This window comes from Acomys russatus, chromosome 16 (assembly GCF_903995435.1).
Source record: "Acomys russatus chromosome 16, mAcoRus1.1, whole genome shotgun sequence".
Taxonomy (NCBI): domain Eukaryota; kingdom Metazoa; phylum Chordata; class Mammalia; order Rodentia; family Muridae; genus Acomys; species Acomys russatus.
In genome coordinates, this window is record NC_067152.1 from 39,600,794 (window position 1) to 39,620,689 (window position 19,896).

General features: G+C 49.4%; 1 pseudogene; it reads left to right on the forward strand.

Annotated features, from left to right (window-relative positions):
- Positions 1-10,373: 10,373 nt before the first annotated feature.
- LOC127200815 (60S ribosomal protein L9-like) lies at positions 10,374-15,864 on the forward strand (annotated as a pseudogene).
- The last annotated feature ends 4,032 nt before the right edge of the window (positions 15,865-19,896 follow it).

Consider the following 19,896-nt stretch of genomic DNA (forward strand, 5'->3'; position numbering starts at 1 on the left):
AAGGCCCCTGTGCTGAGCATCTGAGCATTTTTATTGTGGGTCCTTTTGCCAACAATACCAAATATGATGGTTCAAGGCCATAGTGTCTATCCTGTAGAAGAGAAAGCTGAGGCTTAGGGAACCGAATGAGCCGCCCGAGTCACACGGTTCCTGAGGACAGAGCTGAGAGAAGATTAGGTAATTCTGATCCTGAACTCTGGGTGTTTTCCACTCTGGTGTAAAGCACACTGGAGGTGGCGGGGACTCTTAAGCATGGTTGGGACTCAAGCCTTGAAAAACTGATGAGGGCTATAGATGCTGAACACCCATAGGAAGCCCACAGCTTCTTAAAATCTCCCTCTCCCGAAGCCAGGTATGATGGTGCACATCTGTAATCCCAGCGCTTGGGAGGCAAAGGGCAAGGCCAGCCTGGTCTACAAAGCGAGTCTAGGATAGCCAAGGCTATGCAGAGAAACCTTGTCTCAAAAAGCAGAAAGAAAAAAAAAAAAGTTTTCCCAAGTCCAACAAGATGGCTCAAACTAGTAAATGCACTTGTCACCAAGCTTGGTGGCCTGAGTTCAGTCTCTAGAGCACAGAAAGGTGTCTTCTGACTTCCACACTGTGTCATGCCCTCCCACTGTGTATATGTAAAATAACTATTTTAAAATATCTCGGGAGCAGCCTGGTGTAGTGGCACACACCTTTAACCCAGTCACTCAGGAGGCAGAGGCAGGTGGACAGAGAAACACTGTCTCAAAAGGAAAAAAAAAAAAAAAAAATCTCAGGAGTTAAGAGACATGGCTCAGCAGTTACAAGTATTTGTAGTTCTTGCAGAGAACCAGAGTTCGATTACACACACACACACACACACACACACACACACACACACACACACACACACACCTCATAACTCCCTCTAATTCCAGTTCCAGGGCATCTGGCTCCCCTTGTAGGCAGTTCCCACATATTCAGGTTAACATTCATACACATATATAAAAATAAATAAGAAAATCTCCCCAGTCTGGGTACCTCATTTTCTACCATTCCAGAGAAACTTATTAGCTGGTGGGGCAGGGGGATGCCTCCTTCTGGGGGCCCTTGTGAGCTGAGAATTACCTCCATCTCAGCCTGGTACCCATCTCTATTTTCACTCCTGAACCTTTTGCCTTGAACTAGAAGAAGGAAGCTGGTGAGGGGTGAAGGAAAAGGCTTTCCTCACCCACGGCCTGGGAATATGAACTGCCCACAAGGGAAGGGAAAGGAGCCAGGGTCTGGGAGGGACCGGAAACAACAATTGACCAAGGAGCCAAGACGACGCATAAATAACGACCTGAGGACATCCGGCAGCTTCACTTGTTTATGGGCCTTTCCTGGAAACCAGGCTTCCAGGAGCCTGCCATCACCAGCAAGGGGAGAGGCTGTCTGGCGGGAAGCTGGTCTATCCCTATGTGGGACGAGCTACCCAGGTCTGGAAGTGGTCCCACTGCTGGTCGGCAAGCAGGGCTTCTGCTCCTGGTCCCATCTCAGAAGGAAGCGCTGCGGCTTGAAACCAGATCCACCCGCCAGGCCTGGCTCAGTTTCACTTCTCCTAAGAACTCATCTGAGTAGAAATACAAAGGCACTCCAGGATCTCCAGAGAACCCCCCCACCCAAGCAGGACTACAGACCACCCATCCTGCCTCTGCTGGAGCGTGGGATAAAGGGGTCAAGGGTCAGAGCCCCCCAGATCATAATCTGGCTCACCACATGGAGCTTGCTATCTGTGCCTCAGTTTCTCCATAGCTGTCAAAGCCACCTACATTAAGGAGACGGAACACACGAAGCAAGAGGTGGCACTTCTCAACAGATGATATGAAGACCACCCTGAGATGAGCTCTTCTCAGCCAGTACCCCACATCTGCAGAGGTGCTGGGGAGACATCCAGCCATGTACAGTGAAATGAGTTCAAACAGGATCCACAGTCAGGCCTGGCCATGCCTGTGTGCGCCTAACCCAATAGGCCCCAGGGTGCCACCAAATGAAGCCCCCCACCCCCCCACCAACCCCCACCGCAAGCCAAGGTACAGAGTCTGTCCTCACTCAGCACTGTCACCCAGCTAGGGGTCATGAGGCAGCCCCTCCTTCTTCCTTCTTCTTCACCTTTGACCTTTAGCGATGCAGGATGAAGAGGGCTGGCTCTTCTGATTTCAGTTCAGTAAGGATGGCGAGCAGCACTCTCACTCTTCCCCAGGATAAGCGTAAGGAAGTCAACACCAGGATCTGGCAGCCCCTGGGTGCTACTAGCAACAACGTACAGAACCCCAAAAGAGACAGACGTGCCAGACCCCTGTACAGGACAGCCTGCTCCTTTGCATATCCCAGATTCTCCTTGGAGACCTCCACACAGGGCGCCCTGGCCTCTCTTCCTCTCCTTCCACACTCTTCCTCTCCACCATTTGATCAAGCCTTAATCTCCACAGACAGGGCTGGAGGGGAGCAGAGGGTGCTTCGAGGCCAGGGCAACATGCTGAAGAAAGAAGAGACTTATAACAAAATGGGAGTCTTGGTGGGGGCCAGGGGGTGGGCTCGGAGAGCAGAGAGGAAGTGGTGGGGATGGGGAAAGGCTGTGACATCAGACCTGGCTTCTTTGTCACATCTAGGAAGATCTAAAACTGGGGTCTTCAGACTGAGTTCAGCTACTGAATGGAGACAGGTGAGATGGCAGGGAGCTAGGGTGGCTTCAGTCAGCAGTGGCTGTTGACCCAAGCAGACCTCAAAGACATACAAGGGTCTCTTGGCCTGGCCCTGGGATTAAGGGCAAGGGGGTGCAAATGTGACACCCCAAACTGTTTTCATCTTAGACCAAAAAGGGGGACTCTACCTCAGCTGGAAGAGGTGGCGTAGAGATCGCCAGCGTCAGGTAAAGGAGGCTCTGGCTAGCCAGCACTGCCCCCCTGGCACTGAGCCGGAGTAGCAAGCTAGCAGTGCCTGGGGCGCAGGGAAAGGCTCTAGTGTTCCTCATCTGGAAGGGAGCCCAAGGCTCCAGGAGGCCCACTTGATGCTGGGGTTTCACCAGCATCAGGAGTAGGAATGTGGGAAGGTAATGGCTGAACTTTCTCCACCAGGCAAGTTAGGCAGGGCTACTTTTAGCCAAACGGTCCTGCTCCTCCCTCAGTGACTGTCCCAGGCCCTGCCCAGAGGGGGCTGAGCCTTCCCCAGGCACTTCAGAAGTACGAGCTGCAGTCAGCAGTCAAGGGCCTTCTGGGAAACTACCACTAGAAAGTCAGCCCTGGCTGAGGAAAAAGCCTCTAGACCTTAGGTCAAAAGATCTAAGCACGGCTCAAGTCCACACTCAACTGCCAGGGTGAGATTGCTCAAGCCCTCTCTCCACTCCCAGCCTTATCGCCAGCATCAACCCAGCTCCTCCCTCCCCCAACAAGGGCAAGCGCCTAAGTGTCTGTGGGTGGGATGTCCCAACCAGAACAGCTGGAGTTGCTACTCCTTGGGCGTCCAGGATGCTGGCTGCAGACCACCCCCCCCCCACCGGTCCTCTGCCAATTCCATGCAAACTTCAAGGGAAGCAGGCGGCAGGGATAAAGTAAAGGAGGGGGGGTTGGGGGGAGAGGAGAAAAAGAGACACCTTGCCTGCCACAGCTGGGCACAGCCTGTCCCAGCCACAGAAATCAGTCCGGGGTGGGGGGTGGGCGGTCCTAAATCACAGGCAACCCAGGCCCTTCTGGAAAAGCTCTGAAAGGAGGGTCTATGATTCCTTTACAGGTCAACTTCAGACCAGGCCTGGGACCACTGCTTTATGGGGGAAACTCTCCCTTTGCTTGTGACTTCCTGCTCCGAGGCTGGTGGTCAGTGTGGGCGCACACAGAGGATCGGTACAAGACTGGAGAGCCCGCACATGTGAGAAACAAGCTGAAACATCCCCAAATCACCGTCATTGCTTGGGAGCAGGCTCACATGAGCAACCAGCTCCCTGAAGTCCCTGCAAAGACAATCACCAGAACCCCGGGAAAACTCCCCTCCATATCTCCCAAGGTTCCTCTCACAGTGGTCAATAGCTGAGGGGCAAAGTCCCTGTTCAGAGGAGATAAACTCCATTAATCAGTAGACACATACAGGCAGCTGATGAGAGCTGCTAGCACATGGCACCCCCACACTCAACATGGTCCCAACTACCCAACAGGGATGGCAACTCCAAGGACTCTAGCGGATACCCCATTACTGCCAACTTGGGCTGCCCTGAGGCCTGACTCTACACACACACACACACACACACACACACACACACACACACACACACCGCACCCCCAAGTTCTGGGAGAAACCTGTAGCTGAGTTCCCCACGCTGTGGGCTCTGTTCTTTGTTTAAAATTCACTCCATCCCACTCGTGGCCCCCTCCTCCAGCCTGTCCTGAGAAAGGAGGCGGGAGGAGCTGCTGCAGGCGTTACTGGAAATTCAGATGGGCAAAGAAATTGCTCGGCAGAGGCCCCCTGCCAGGGGCCTCTCTCATTGTTTATGCTCCCCCAGATCTCTGGTCCAGATGGCTGCTGCGGGTTGAGGAGGAAAAGGACCCAGGCACTCCTGCGAGAGTGGACAGGGGGCTTCAAAGCGAAGTAACTCGGCTACATCCCTTCACGCATTCAACTGCCGAACTACCCGGGCTGTGGGCCCAGGGAGGGGACGTGGGACCCGGTCAGGTTTCAAGAGGTGAGAGCGGGAAGAAGTTCCCAGCCAAGAAGAAAAGAGAAAGCATTGTATTTCCTCTTCATTCTCCCTGGGAGAAAAGGAAAACTTCCGAAGCCCAGGCCGCAGTATTTCATTGGACAAACACAAGGAACCTGGTTTGAGTTAACAGAGAGGGAGGGAGCGCCCCTCCCCCCTCCAGACACACACACTCAAGCAAGTCCTACGGTTTTCTCCCAGGAAGCTCAACCGCCATCCGCCCCTCCAGTCGGGAACACTCACCCACAGCAGCCAGGAGATCCCCCAAAAGGCAGAGGAAGCTTCTGCAGGCGACACAAGACACAGGAGGGCAGATTTGTTCCCCCGGCTGGGGGCGCTCCAGTAATGGGGAGGAGCCAGAGACCAGGATCGCAGCTTCAACGTCCCAAAGCGAGCGGTTAAATCTTTAACCAACCGCTACTTAGTCGCCCCTGAACATGCCTCGAGCACGGTGCACCGGGCAGGCGCGCCAGGTCCCGGCGTAAAGCCTTGTCCCAGGTTTCAAACGGGCCCCAGTTCGGCCCAGCCCCACCCCACCGCCAGGAGCCTGCGCCTCTTGCGGCCTTGGCCTCCAAGTCTTCCGAGGGAGGCGGGCCGGGCGAGGGAGGGAAGGGCTCGTGCGGGCGGGGAGGGGGGGGGGAGTGTATTTGTTCGTTAGGCAATTGCCTACCAGACGGCTCCAGTCTTTTCTCCCGGGCCGGACGACACCGGGTGGCGCCTACTGCAGTTATGTGTACGAGCGGGAGAGCGCGCGCACACTCCTCTGCCAGTACAGAAGAACTCGGCTGTTATTCATGGAGAAGTCTGTGCGCACACGCCCCCCACGGGACGCCCGCCGCGATTGTTGTGAGCCTGCCCACGGCAACACACACCCCATTCCTGCGCGAGGGGGTGGACCTTAAAAACCTACTCATTCAACCCACCCTGAGCAGCTCCGTGGCCAGATCGGGTAGTCCTGGGCGACGCTGAGCCTTGTTGTCACCCCCTCTTCCGATTTTCTGGCAGACGGTGTGTAGGCTCTGGGGCCCGGACACCCAAGACGCCCCTGGCCCAGCCATACCTACCCATTCTGGACTCGGGGCGGGGGTCTGTGCCCTGCTCCCGGGTTCTCCTTGTCCTCCCCATTCCTGGGTCTTTCTATACTCTCCACGTCACCAGGGGTCTCATGCCTACCCAGGCCTCGCGCGGCTGCAGGGCCATAGACCCGTGCCCATCGCCTACCTCGGTCCCCAGCTCCCCGAGCGCGGGCTCGGTGCGGCTGTGCGCTCCCTTCTGTGTGCTTAGCGCCTCGGCAAGGCTGGCAACCCATGGCAGTGCCGGCGTTTGTTTCCTCTGGCTCCCGGGGCTCCGGGTGTGCTAGGAGCTGGGACACTCCCCTCCCTGGCTCCTCCCAGCCCTCCCTCCCTTCCCCTCCGTGCTGTTGTCACGCCGCCGCAGCAGCCAATGGCTGTCCCGGAACTCAACCCAGCAGCTTGGCCTCCCAGGTTCAAATCTAAAAGCCTGAGACTCTCCCAGCTCCTTGTGGGGTAGCCTGGGCAGGTCCTGTTTGGGGAGTCACCCCCGACGCCCTCCTCCCCTTGCTCTGGCGCGGAATCTGACGTGGAATCCGCAGAACCAGGAGCGCATCCCCTCCCCAGGGCCCAAGGGGAGGCCCTCTCTAGGCTTTTCCAGTTTTGAACAATGGTAAGGAACCCCAGCCTGCCCAGGAGGCGTCCCTCGCGCCTCTACCAAATCCCTCCTGGACTAGCTACTCACCTCTGGGGACCTGAGCAGGAGGCATGGGCTCCGTGGTTTCTGTCCCCATCTGGAGCCGTCCAAAGTCATACCCGGACTGGGCAATGAAAAGGCTTTTCAGCAAGGTAACTTGGCTTTAATCAGTCGGCCTGGGGAACCTTGAGCGTTTCAAGTACGCTTCCGGAAAGCTCCCGGATTACTAACTCCTGAGTTCTGGGACCAGATACTTGGAGCAGCAGCCATCATCTCTCATCTTCGTAGAGGAATTCCCAGCAATGAACGGTGGTTAAAAGAAATTAATGGCAGGCAGTGAAATAGTCAACAAAAAGGAAAATGGAGCCAGCCCAAAGTGAAAGTTCCCTAACTACTTAAAGGAAGTGGGTGTGGAGGTGGTGTAGTGCCCAGCCTCCTCCACTCCTCCAGCATTGCCTCACAGCGGGCGGGCCCCTCAGCTCCTTCAGCTTCCTCGGGGAAACCCTACCTCCTCATGATCCTGTCTCCCTTTGTCTGTCCATGAAAACTTGAAACTGTCCGTGTGTTGTGTGAAAATCAAATCTAAGTTTGGTGCCTGGTCTAAAGGCCTAGCCCCTGGACCACCAGCAACCAAAAGAAATAGCAAAATTAGACAATGAAACAAAGATGGGGGTCCAAGGCAACTTGGGAACCAGATATCCCTGGGGTTCTGACCTTGACTGGGTTACCATGGAAAACTTACACTCCCTTCCCCTCAGCCTGATTCTGCTTGTGTGGGTCCCTCTCCTGGAAGTTGGCAAGATGAAGGAGAATCCTGGCTTAGAATGCAGAGCAACGTCAAATGGCCTGTCATAATCTGGGTCAGAGGTGGCTGTAATAGGGCTCTAGGACAAGACAATTAAAGACAATTGGCTTGCCTTGAGCTTAAACTTCCAACTCTGCCTCTCACTGGCCCACAAACCTTCCCATCTGTAAAATGGGCACAGCACCGGTGCCTCCCTTGTTGGTGCAGGTGTCACACTGATGCAGGCTGCTGATGGCCCTTTCTTTGTACTCCAGTGCCGTACCCCAGTGGTTCCCTGTTAGGTGTCCCCTGAACTCTTAGAACCCCAGGACTTTTTCATCTGTTAGCATTAAGTCTTTTTTTTTTTTTTTTTTTTTTTTGGATGACATTTTATTTATTTATTTATTTTTATTTTTATTTTTTTTAATTAATTTATTCTTGTTACATCTCAATGTTTATCCCATCCCTTGTATCCTCCCATTAGCATTAAGTCTTATTTGTTTCATTTCTGAGTTTCTGTGAGGCTTCTGCCTCTCCCTCATGTCTTTCATTTGTGTCCAATAAATCATTTGGGAATGGCAGCCCACCTCAAGAGCCAGCTATTCACCCGTTAGAGAATGGGGTACACTGTGCCCTCCTCACCTCAGACAACGGATTTCATTGCTTGCTGGTGATGTTGGGGAGTGAAGGCTGTTCCTAGGTCATCCTGCCGCTGGCTCAGTCTAAGGCTCTGTCCCCAGCAGATGGCCAGGCCCATAGGGTCCATCTTCTCAGGTAGCTATTTTCAGGTTTTCCTTTGATCCCATTACCTTCCTTGTTTTAGTCTTTTTGAAATTTCTCCCCCTTTTATTCAAATTCAAGCTTCTTTCACAACATTTGAAGTTAGTGGAGGTTCCCCTCCCCCCCCCCCCCATAGAGGACAAAAGTCACCTGGGTTCCAGTGCTCAAACTGCCTGGTGGAAACTGGTTTTTCTTGGCAGGTGATCTAGACCATGTCCTTTCATCACTCATCAGTGAGGGGGGACCAAAAGAAAATGCCAAATTGTCCCAGCTGTTCACAACCCCAATCCTGTCTATTTTTCTCCTGAAACTCCACTGAAGGTAAGTTTCACCCCAACATTTTTAGGTGGTGCCATCTGTGGGGGAGGGAGGATAGTGGGGGGAGTCAACTAGATTAACTTGGAGGCTTGAATGCCTAGCTGGAAATTTCTGGCAAGTGCTAAGCCCCAGAGTTTGGGGAGGGATTTAAGGTCTTAACCGAACCTTTAAGGTGTGACCTGACCTGTAATCCTTTAGGCCTGGGCATGTGTCTCGGCCTGTCCTAGGCTGCCAGAGCCAGCCATTCGTGATTCCTGCAGTTGTGTGGGCCTAACCCTCTGAGCCACCCCACCCCCAACCCTGAGGCATACCTCTTGGTGTTAACAGTGAGATGTCGGCTCACGTTCTATTGCCACAGCCTTAAATGAATTGGCTAATCCCACTTCCTTATGGAGAAGTTGAAAAGCACACTCTTCTACTGTGGTGTTTACCACACACTGATGTTCTGGGGGGCGGGGGGAATCATTTCTGCAGTACTGGGCTTTGAAACCTGGCCTGGTGCCTGCCAGGCAAGCACTCTGCCACTGAACCACACCCCCTGGCCCTCACTTGGAATGAGCTAATCTCCAGAACCCCATCCTGTGAGAATGCTCTGTTATTTTCACTTCTCTTTCTAACATGGGCCCTTCTACCACTGCAGCAAACCAGACCTGAGGTCCTGCCAGAGTCCTCTAGGGAGCCTGGTGTCTGGGAGTTTGAGGTGACCTTGGTGACCCAGGTCAAGGACTATGTCTGGGGCTTGGGCTCTGGGCGAATTTACTTTCTTGCCTCAGGACAAAGGCCTTTTCAACTCTTGAGTTCTCAGTCCTTGGGAACCACCTGGGGCACCTCCAAGGTTTGAGCTGACCTCTTTGGAGCATCTGGGAAAATCCCGCACGATAACTGAAGAGTGCACAGGGCTCAAGACAGGGCCTGCCCCACCCCACACTGTGGGATTGAAATACCTGGGGGCAGGGGTGGGGGCGGGGGCGCAGGAGCTGTTTGACCTAGGCTCCAGACCCATGACACATCTGGGGTCTAGGTGACCAGGGCTTCTTAGGAAGCCAGACAAAGATCTCTCCCAGGAGTCCTGCAGACTGTGAGGAATCTTCAGCCCTGTAACAGCACTACTTTTTCCAGAGGAATGTGGAATCTGGAGGCCAGAGCTGGCGGATCTCGTTTTCTGTGGATCACACCCCCTTCAACTGTGGGGGAGTTGTAACCATGAGGGCGGAGAAAAATCTGACACTAGTAAAAGTGGTGTCTGAGCAGATACTGATAATATGTATTTTATGAATCCTAAGTGTTTCCCACAGGCCAGCTCACCCCTGTGGCGTTGCAGGACTTCACTGAGCTTTGGTTCTGACGCAAAGCACCTGTTCTTTGCGCAGTGTGTGTTGTCATTTACCACAAACACCAGCAAATGCTGCCTCCGCTCTCACTCTAGACAATTGTATGTTATGAGTTGCAATGTATTTACTACACACACACCACACAAAGCTTTCTGCTCTTACAGATGAATAATGGATTAACTACAAGTGACTTGTTTTTTCTTTCTTTTCAAGGTTTCTCTGTGTAGCCCTGGCTGTCCTAGAACTCACTCTGTAGACCAGGCTGGTTTTTTTGTTTTTTTTTGTTTTTGTTTTTGTTTTGGGGGTTTTGGGTTTTTCGAGACAGGGTTTCTCTGTGTAACCTTGGCTGTCCTGGACTCGCTTTGTAGACCAGGCTGGCCTTGAACTCACAGCGATCCGCCTGCCTCTGCCTCCCAAGTGCTGGGATTAAAGGCGTGTGCCACCACGCCTGGCTGTCCAGGCTGGTTTTGTACTCCAGAGATCTGCCTACCTCTGCCTCTGTTAGGATTAAGGGCGTTCACCACCACTATCCAGCTACAAATGACTTTTAGTATTTTCCTACAAATGGTGCTGGAGAGGTTAAGAGCTCTTCCAGAGGTCTTGGGTTCAATTCCCAGCACCCACATCTGTAACTCTAGTACCAGGGGATGAACGCCCTCTTCTGGCCTCTTTGGGCACTGAACACACAAAGTGCATAGACAGGCCTGTATGGAAGTTTTCCAGCTTTTGTTTGGTTGGTTTTGCCCCATTTACTGCAAGAATGAAGACCATTCCCGGCAATCAGACTGTCAACATTCCAGAAAATGTCGACCTCACTCTGGAGGGGCTCACAGTCATTGTGAAGGGCCCCAGGGGAACTCTGCAGAGGGACTTCATATCAATATAGACCTGAGTCTTAAGAAGCTCCAGGATGGCAAATGGGACTGGCCACGGGCAGACCATCGGCAGATGGTCAGAACACCATCAAGGGTGTCATGCTGGGCTCCATTACAAGCTGAGCTCTGTGTGTGCTCACTTCCTCACCAATGTCCTCATTCAGGAGAATGGATCTCTCATTGAAATCTGAAATTTCTCAGGTGAAAAATAGATCCACAGGGTTCAGATGGATGGGTGTTGTTCATTCTGTCTCTCAAGCCCAGAAGGATGAACTAATCCTTGATGGAAATGGCGTTGCACTTGTTTCAAGTTCAGCGCCTTTGATCCAGCAAGCCACAACCGTTAAAACCCAGGATAACAGCCAGGCATGGTGGTGCAGACCTATAATGCCAGCACTCCGGGAGGCAGAGGCAAGCAGATCACTGTGAGTTCGAGGCCAGCCTGATCTACAAAGTAAGTCCAGGACAGCCAAAGCTACACAGAGAAACCCTGTCTCGAAAAACCAAAAAACCAAACCAAACCAAACCAAATCCCAAAATCCTGAATTGTAAGTTTGTTTGGGGTATCTGTGGGGACAATGAGAAACTTACATTGGAGAAAAGCTCTACTGCGATTACTCCTCAGCATGTGAGCATCAATTCAGTATGTCTCTTAAAATATTTTTAGTAATAGTTTTATAAATGTGCAGGTGTGTCTTTGTGTGGCTGGGCGCAGAGAGCTGAACTCAGGTCTTCTGCCCCAGCAGTGCACACTCTTAACCTCTGACTCAGAGCAGCCCCAGGGATTGTGTCATGTTAGAATGTTGGGTTGTAAAAATTTCTGTCCGAGTGGTTGACTTGAGTATTGTAAAATAAGTAAATAAAATGAAATTTCAAAACTATTGTGGCAATTCTGGCTTGGGATTAAAGCAGAACTTCCAACAGTTCCTGAAATGGCCCTGTACATACCTCTGCCATTTTGTGCTGCATATTCATACAAAACAATGTTGTCATTACTGACTGGTATAAAATCAAAATATCCATCAACTCTGAAAAGTGTTGAGCAATATGCTACACTCTGTAAAGGATTCAGCCAATATTTAATATTTATGTAAAAATAAACAAGCAAGGGCTGGAGAGATGGCTCAGAGGTTAAGAGTACTGATTGCTCTTCCAAAGGTCATGAGTTCAATTCCCAGCAACCATATGACTGCACACAACCATCTATGAGATCTGGTGTGCAGGCCAGAATACTAAATAAATAAATAAATCTTTAAAAATAAACAAGCATGTCCATCTCATTAGTATGAAATTTTGCTTTCATCTTTCTTTAATAAATGGCAAAATTACATGTATACCAAAGAATTGTTTTACAGTACATTTACATGTGATTTATTACTACTACATGCTTGTTTTGTATATATTAATTTTATATACCCATCTATATTTGGGGGATCCCATAAAAATTTCTTGGGCAGAAAGGAGTTGACAGTAGGGGAAATTTTTAAGAAACGCTGCTTAAGACTGAACTTTGACCTCGTCTTCCCTTCCGTTTGCTCTCTTGACTGTAGGGCCAGACACTGGGACAGCATGACAGCTCTGAAGAGCTCATAGCACACATGGGTTCTGTGGCCATGGAGGCAACTGTACCAGAGGATGCCTGGCCCGGGAGGTGTTGTATACCTGGCTAGGTAGCTCTGGGGACAGGAGTGACCTGGGGGTGAGGTAGGCCCAAGGAAGATCTGAACTAGATAAAGGAAAGGTAACAGAGCAATAAACAGAGCTGTCCAGAGATGAGGCCTGACCTCTGGGGTGGGGGGGTCAGAACAGGTTTGGTTGTGCTTTCCCAGCTGCGAGGCCATTGTTTGGTCTCACTGAGTCACATCTGTGAAGAAGTCCTATAGGAGTTCTCGTTCAGGTCCAAGGAGACCGAGCATTTGGCTCCTGTTGTCAAGTCCAAAGTTAGGCCCACATTACTATAACTGATGCTAAATCAAATGTTAAGTTTCCTTTGTCTCTGTGAGAGAAAGGATCTCTGGTCTGGAAAAAGCACATTAGAGAAAGACTGACACTTGGGCTTCTAAATTATAGAAACAATGGTCCCTGGAGAACTAAAACTTTCCCAAGAGTCCCGTGCTGTGGGAAGGGAAAGACTGAGGCCTGGTGACAGCCAGAGACTTTACACAGTTTTGATGACTTATAGGACCATCTTTTGTGAGAGACTAGAACTGAGACAGTGATGGACCAGTGACAGGCAGGATCACACCTCGATCAGGATTACTTAGCTATGCATACTTCTAGGCCTCATTTTAAACCCAAACCTCATAATAGTACCCCAAAGAGTGACTTGGTGGGGGTCAGTGGACCTCATTATTTGTTCTTCCCACTGTAGCCACACTGAATAAACCCTTCTTTGCTTTTCACTGTCTTGCTTTTCTTCTTTCTCTTTATTTGGTGTGTTGAGGATGGGTGGCTAAGCCTGTTTGTTAATGCTTGCTAACAAAACTCCAGTGTCACTGTGCACCATTGTTGCTAACAGGCTGTTCCTCGCTCCTGAGCTGAGACATTTCCAAGACAGTGGGAGAGGGTGTTATGCAAGAGGCCAAGGAGAGTGGGCAAGAAAGACACAGCCAGAGGTCTGGGCTCCTGACAGAACTGGCATACACTTCAACCATTGACACTATGTCTTGGAAGAATGGACCCTGGAAGGAATGCGCTGGGTCACCAGCCTCTGAGGTTTGTTTGGGAGAGACAGAGCCCAGGCTTGCCCCTCAGCAGACCTCCTCTTGGAACACAGACCCTGGGGACAAGGGCCCTAGGTTTAAATCCCAACTTTCTTTTCTTTTCTTTTTTTTCTTTTTTTTCTTTTTTTTTTTTTGAGACAGGGTTTCTCTGTGTAACCTTGGCTCTCCTAGACTCACTTTGTAGACCAGGCTGGCCTCGAATTCACAGAGATCTCCCTGCCTCTGCCTCCCGAGTGCTGGGATTAAAGGTGTGCGCCACCACTCCCGGCTAAATCCCAACTTTCATTGCATGATTAGAGAGAAATCATGACTTCCCCAAGGCCTGTACTCTGGGGACCACATAGCCACAAAGCCTATAGTATTGGTAATGCAGTTAAAGGAGGCTGCAGCTAAGCAGAGCTAAGGACACACAGAGAGCACCAAGCAGTCTCAGAGTCAAGTGCTTGGTCCCTGGCATCTATCTTTGCACAGAACTGGTCCATCCCCATCAGGGTTTCCCAGAATTGAGCTAACAGAAAAACTGTTAGCAGCCTTATCTGCAGGAGGCAGGCCTCAGCTGCATCTCACCCCTATGCTGGAGGTGGAACTCAGAGCCTCCTGCGTAGTAAGTACAAACTACACTCTAAGCCCCAAGGCCTGAGGATCACTGTCTCTCAGCAGTTGGCAGAGCTAGGCAGAGACCGAATTCTGCTGTAGAAGATCAGTCCCAGTTAGCTACAACTCTCCCAGATCCTGGAGTGACAGGCATTCTGGGAGGAAGGCGGTCTTTCTTCTCTCATGGCAAACATGCCTTCAGTAGGATCATTTAAAAAAGGCAGGAGCCAGAGTTGGGGAGGTAGCTCAGTTCATAAAGAGCTTGCACAAATTCCAGGGTTTGCTCTCCAACATGGCATAAACCAGGACTAGCCAGCCAACCTGTAATCTTGGCACTCAGGAGGATTACAAATTCAAGGTCATCTTTACCAACAAAGAGAGTTCAAGGTCAGCCAAGGCTACATAAAACCCCCGTCTCAAAAAAGAAGAAAGTAAGAGCCGCCCTTGGACCTACCTACTTCATTTATTGATCAAGCAAGTACAGCTTCTGCATCTTAAACTCATGGTGTAGATGTTCTAATTACCATTTCTCAGGTTAAAAACAGAAGACTGAGTTGGGCGTGGAGGCAGAAGCAAGTGGATCACCCGTGAGTTCAAGGTCAGCCCAGTCACAGCCAAGGCTACACAGAGAAACCCTGTCTTGAAAAAAAAAAAAAAAACCAAAACCAAACAGACAAAAACCAGAACACCAGGCCATTTAGATGGCTTAGTGGGGGAAGTTATTTGTCATGCAAGCCTGATGACCTGAGCAGGATCCCTACAGCCCACATAATGGTGGAAGTATGAATCGGACCCATAAAGTTGTCCTCTGATCTCCACGGGAACACACTGGCGTGCACACGCACAATCACACACCATGCCTACATACAACAGTAATTTTAAAAACTGGAAGACTGAAGGCTGAAGAGATGACTCAGCACTTAAAAGTACTGACTGTTCTTCCAGAGGACCAGGGTTCAATTCCCAACACCCACATGGCAGCGCACAACTGTCTGTAACTTCAAGACCTGACACCTTAACACAGACATACATGCAGACAAAATACAAACACACATAAACATTTTTTTTAAAGAAAGAAAAGAAAGAAGGAAAAAAAGAGAAAGACTGAACAATTTGCCTAACATGATACCCCAGGAAAGTCCTGATCCCAAATTAAATAGGCCCCCGTAACCAGTCAGGGCTTTACTATGTGAAGCAAGATTCTAGTTGTTTGTGTGTGTGTGTGTGTGTGTGTTTGCTTGCTTGTTTTTTTGTTTTTGGAGACAGAGTTTTTTTGTGTAATAACCCTGGCTGTCCTGAAACTCTCTTTGTAGACCAAGATGGCCTTGAACTCAGAAATCCATCTGCCTCTGCCTCCTGAGTGCTGGGATTAAAGGCATGAGCCGCCATGCCTGGCTTGGAAGATTCTAGTTGAATAAGGGATTGTGCCATTAGGTTGAGTGTAGTGGGAAAACTGGAAACCCTCTTTACCAAGAGAGCAGACTCTTTTGCACAGAAATCATCAATATCATTCTAAGGAGACTCTTCCTGTTTCCAGGCACTTCTAGAAGGCCATGGTAAAGGCTAAAATCACTACCTTTGCCACTGCCAATTATACTGCTCCCTAGAGCTCACTGCAAAGCCCAGGGGTAAAAGGGAAGCTGAGTAAAACTGAAGGCATCACTCAGCATACTCTGAGGCCCAACATGATGTGACACCTCTGCTCAACTGTCCCCTGTGCTTAGACCAACGGTTCTCAACCTGTGGGTTGTGACTCCTTTGGGGGCTTTCATGGAGGTGGCCTAAGACCATCAGAAAACACAGATGTTTACGTTACAATTCATAACAGTAGAAAACTTACAGTTATGAAGTAGTAACAGAGGTAACTTTATGGTGGGGAGGGGGGGCGTGGTCTCCACAACATGAGGGACCGTATTAAAGGGCCACAGCATGAGGAAGGTTGAGAACCGTTGGTTTAGAGAGCAGGCCTCCTCCAGGAGGTAGTTCAGGTGCCTGTGTCTTCCCTTAGGAACTTCCTCTAGCTCCGTTTTCCTCCTTCATGCTGAGCCTCAGCATCTGAGGCCCGGGCTTGGCTTCGGATGCCTTCCTATTTCTGTCTCACCCTAGCCGGTACGGTCCTGCCCTCTAAATGTGGAAGGCAGGCTGCCTGCAAAAAGAAGGTCGTGAGAAACATCTGCCTCCGCTCTCCTGTCTAGACAAATCCACCCAGAACTCATTGTCAGTGAGGTCCCGTGTGGAACCATTATGTGCAAGGGAAGAGTGAGGAGGAGGAGGAGGATATGGTGACATTGTTTGTCAGTGGTGATCGTTTTCCCTTTTCTGGACTTTTCTGTTTCCTAAGTGTGCGTGCGGTGTGTGTGTGTGTGTGTGTGTGTGTGTGTGTGTGTCCTTTAGTCCCAGGAAGCTTTTGAGTCATAACAATAAGTCAACTGAGTCTGATGTCCAGCTTGAGTGACACTTTTCAGCCTGACAGCGCCATGCCTCAGGACGCTAGCGTTCTCCATTCCCCAAGCCCTCTGTCATGTCCACGAGTCAGTTGCTCTTCAGGAAGCACTCGTAGTTGAAGTGCAGTGACATGTTAAGTAAGCTCCCGGAGAGGGTACAGGAGAGGAGTACCCCAAGCCCTTAGCCTAGAACACCAGCATAGCAAAGGACAAAAAAACCCCACAAAGTGAAATTCAGCCCTAGGTCACTGAAGAGTGTCTTAGATGGTTGAGGAAAAGGTCCCTGCAACGGAATCTATGATAAACTGCAGACATGGAAATCCAAACTTTTCACTTTATTTTTTGCTATTTATTTATTATTTATTTAAAGCTTGTTTGTTTTTATTTTTTGTGCATGGGTGTTTTACTTGCATGTGTGTCTGGGCACAACCACATGTATGCCTGATGCCCTTGGAGACCAGAGTTACAGATGTTGTGAGCTACCATGTAGGCTCTGGGAATTGAACCCCTAGGTCCTCTGGAAGAGCACTCAGTGCTTTTAAGGATCAAGCCATGTCTCCAGCCCCAATTTATTTATTTGTTTGTTTTAATATTTATTACATTCTTTACTTGGCGTATGTGTGTACGTGTGTGCATGTAGTCTCTCTCTCTCTGTCTCTCTCTCTCTCTGTGTAAGTGAATGCAGGTAGTCTCTCTCTCTCTCTCTGTAAGTGAATGTGTGTGCTGTGAGGTTAGAAGACAACTTTCAGGGGTCTGTTCTCTCTCCTTCCATCATGTAGGTCCCAGAATATTGAACTCAGGTGGCGTCTTTACCTGCTGAGATGTCTTGATGCTCCTCTCCCCCACCCCCTTATTTTTTTAAAATATGTATTTATTATGTATATAGTGTTCTGCTTGTATGTACACCTGCAGGCCAAGAGAGGGCACCAGATCTCATTGTGGATGGTTGTGAGCCACCATGTGGTTGCTGGGATTGAATTTGTGACCTCTGGAAGAGCAGTCAGTGCTCTTAACTGCTGAGCCATCTCTCCAGCCCCCCACCACCTTAGTTTTTGAGCCAATGGTTTGGCTACTTCAGGAGAATAAGAAACAAGCAATAGGGCTGGAGAAGGGCTAGAGAGATGGCTCAAAGGTTAAGAGCACCAACTGTTCTTCCAAAGGTCATGAGTTCAATTCCCAGCAACCACATGGTGGCTCATAGCCATCTATAATGAGTTCTGGTGCCCTCTTCTGGTACACAAGCAGGCATAATATTGTATACATCATAAGTAAATAAATACATAAATAACTTAAAAAAGAGAAAAAAAAAAAAGAAGCAATCAATAGCTGCATATCTCACAGAAAATATCCAGAGGGGTGATGGGACTGTCTATAAGCGCACAGCTGATAGCAGAACCTGGGATGAGAATAAGCTTGCCAACTTCTCCCCACAGCCCACCCCCACCCCCATCAGCCAAGCCTGCTGCTCATTCAGCTACAAGGGTGGTTCTTAAATGCCCCATTTGCATGCTGGAGAGATGGCTCAGAGGTTAAGAGCCCTGTCTGTTCTTTCAAATGGCACTGTCTATTCTTCTGAAGATCTCAAGTCAATTCCCAGCAAATGCCTTCTTCTGGCCTACTGGCTCATGTGCAGGCAGAATACTGTATAAATAATAAATAAATACATTTTTTAAAAAAATGCCCGGGCATGGTGGCATACACCTTTAATCCCAGCACTTGGGAGGCAGAGGCAGGCGGATCGCTGTGAGTTCGAGGCCAGCCTGGTCTACAAAGCAAGTCCAGGACAGTCAAGGCTACACAGAGAGACCCTGTTTTGAAAAACCAAAAAAAAAAAAAAAAAAAAAAAGCCTCACTTGTGAACAGAAGACCTCCTCCCACCCTTCAGGAGAGGCCGCACAAGTCATAAAGCCAATGGGGTGCACCTATTTTAGAAGTCAAGGTCCCAGAGTCCTATTTGTTCTGCCACTTTCAGTCAAGTTCCCAGGGCACTTCTGGGAGACCCTAAGGCTTCAAGGCATCATCTGCAAATCATGAGGTGAACTCTAACAGCTGCAAGCCCTCCATACACGTCAGTTGTTGCAAGCTGCTAGGCTAGCTTCCAAGAGTGTTAGGTGTGTTATGTGTAGTAGCTCACTGGGAGAGTGATTCCACTGCTGGAATCACCTGAATCATACTCAGGCTGGTGGCTGTCATAGGTTGTATGTCATCTGCGGGCTTGGCTGGACTGTCAGCCAGAACACATAGGTGTGAACTCTGCCCATAAAAGGCTTTGGGCTTCCTCCCAAGGTGGTGGCCAATAAAATAGTTTGGGCTTCTTTACAAGAAGACAGCCAGTTGTTGGAATTTATTGTCTCATAGTACTAGAGGGTACGAGTCTAGTTAAGGATTGCATATTTTGCATCTCTCTCTGTTAACTTCTGGCTCCCTTGTCCTTTCCTGGGCTGATGCATCCCTATAAGCCTCCATTTTCTTTTTTTTTTTAAGCCTCCATTTTCACATGGCTTTCTTACTTCAAATTTGTGTCTCTGTGTTCATCTTTATGTCCAAAAGCAGCCCCCCCAATCCAACCCCTATATCCCACCATACCACCTTGTTTTAGAATTTTGAGACAGGGTCTCATTATGTAGCCCAGGCTGGCCTCTCATTTGCAATCCTCCTGCTTCAGCCTGCACATTACTGTGCAGATATACAGCATAAAAAAAAAAAAAAAAAAAAAAAAAGGAAAAATTGAACCCTCTTTTAAGTGGGCACCAATCATGTTGGATTAAGGCTTATCCCAGGGACCTCATTTTAACTCTGTGGAAAACTTATTTCCAAAGAAAATCACACTTGCAGGCATTGCTGGTGGTGGTGGTGGTGGTGTGTGTGTTAAAACTTATGGTAGTTATATCAATTGTCAACTCTCAACTTGATGAGATTAAGAATCACCTGGGAGGTGGGCCTCTGGGCATGCCTGTGGGGATTATCTTTTATTTTGTTAAGATTTTATTTGTTATCTTTGTGAGTTCGAGGCCAGCCTGACCTACAAAGCCATTCCAGGATAGGCAGGGTGACACAGAGAAATCTTGTCTCAAAAAAAAAAATATATATTGTATATGAATGGTCTGTCTGCATGTATACCTGCACGCCACCATGTGTTGCTGGGAATTGAACTCAAGACCTCTGGAAGAACAGACAGTGTTCTTAACCTCTGAGCCATCTCTCCAGCCTTGGGGGTTATCTTTTGTATATATTTCAACTTTTTAATTTAAAAAGCTTAGAGCTTTACATATAGAAAATAAAATGCTTGTTTTAGCTACTTTTCTATTCCTGTGATAAAACACCATGATCAAGACAACTTACTTTGTAAAACTGTTTAATTGGACTTATGGCTTCAGGAAGTTAAAGTCCATGATGGTAGAGTGAAGGCATGGTGGCAGAAACAGCTGAGAGTGCACAGAGACAGAAAGAATGGGGATGAATGACACTAGCCTTCTGAATCCTCAAAGCCCCACCCAGTGACAAACTTCCTCCAACAAAGCCACACCTCCTAATCCTTCCCAAACTGGGGACAAAGTATTCAAACACACACCTGTGGGCACCAATGCTTGTTGATATTTTAATAATGTGTAGAATAAAGAATGTATTTGTGGGCTGGAGAGATGCCT